At 33.2% G+C, this 1579-nt stretch overlaps 1 protein-coding gene across 2 annotated transcripts in view; it reads left to right on the plus strand.

The window, feature by feature from the left end:
- The window catches only part of LOC146998832 (uncharacterized), a 221497-nt gene that overhangs the window by 75443 nt on the left and 144475 nt on the right, over window positions 1-1579 (plus strand). The window lies entirely within an intron of this gene.

The following is a 1579-nucleotide window of genomic DNA, read 5'->3' on the forward strand; positions in this document are numbered from 1 at the left end:
TAATCTCAATACATCAATCAAAATCAACACCCTGCGGGAAGAAAGACTTCTGTCTGTCTTAGGTTGAAGCATAAACAGAAAACTTGCTGCTTAATATGTTGTGCGACTTTTAAAAAGTTCATACATGGACGATTAAATAATTATAATTTCTGTCTAATCACTTATTTAAGTAAATTACTAATCGAACGTAATCAACTTTTAGCTAACAGTTTATAATTTAATATTTCAAAGACCTTAGCGGGGACAAAGAGCTCTTTACGTTCAAACATAAAGAAAAGGTTTGCTTGTTACGACATGAACCTTTAAAAAGTCTAAACGTAATTTAGTTCTTAATTCTACAAACTGGAAAGGAACTAGATCGAAAGAAAACGCAGCCGATTTTTGTTTTATTCAGGGAGAATTGTTTATTTTTATTGCTTACAAATCTTGAGATATATCATATAAAGTCAAATAATTTCTTACATGGCTTTACCGCTTCTATCATGTTTAGCAACATTCAGTCATATAATCTTAAAAGTCTTCAATTCTGCCAGTTCCTTAATACAATTCATTTCAAATTGTATTTAGCTCACCAGAGGCAAAGCGGAAAAATAGGTGAAAACAGGTAGTTCGAACAGGATTCATATCCTAGCTGCATCGCAGTTTCGTCGTTTTCTTCACATTTTTGGCTTGGTTTATTTGATTACGGCATAGCACACTACCTCAGTAAGGGCAGTGATACTTTCCTGGAGAAATGTCTAAGGAAAACTGACTCATACCCACGTTATGTATGGGGGAAAAGACGATAACGCCGATGCAGCCAGCCCGTTCGCCCAAAATTGAGTCCAGGTCAAACTACCAGCGTTCAGCGACTTTACTGCTGTACTGCTATGACCCGTTTTTCTCAACTATAAAGTGGCCGGGAGCCAGGAAAGGGGTATTGTCGTGACTTGCGATGTGGCGAATTTTGGTACTTAGTTATTACTTTTGTAACAGACAGCGCCACCACTTTTTCAAGTCATTTCATCACACAGTTGCCATTCGCCAATGTAACAGCCAATTAAAAATATTCAGAACTACCTTTCAAATTTGCATAATAAGATTTATTCTTATTAAATATTAATATATATATATATATATATATATATTTTGTCTGTTTTGCAAAATATTTATTTCTTGTGCTGTGTTTTATATTACGGATAAGAAAATTTTCAGTGTACGAAAATACAAGTGTGAATTTTTTTTATTAAATTAGCTGGTTTAAGTATTTCACTGAATTATTTGGTATTAATATAACTGAAAGTGAGCTCCTAAATGTGATGGATATAGATAATATCAAGAACTTTACGCATATAGTGAATGAAACACACCCAATTTTGTACTGCTATATTTACTTGTCAAAATCTATTTCAAACGATTTGTTGTAAGCACAGCATTAAAAAGTCTGATATGTAGACCACGACTTCCCTTGCGCGGAATATTAAATTATACGCACATTTTTTTTCTGCATTTCATTGAAACTTATTTCCTCTCTCATTAGAGATAGTTTTCTCTTTCAATTAATTCAATTCTCACTTTGCGACAAGACAAAAATACATAA

This window comes from Stegodyphus dumicola, chromosome 2 (assembly GCF_044657685.1).
Source record: "Stegodyphus dumicola isolate Sdum_Otavi_A_Nest chromosome 2, ASM4465768v1".
Taxonomy (NCBI): domain Eukaryota; kingdom Metazoa; phylum Arthropoda; class Arachnida; order Araneae; family Eresidae; genus Stegodyphus; species Stegodyphus dumicola.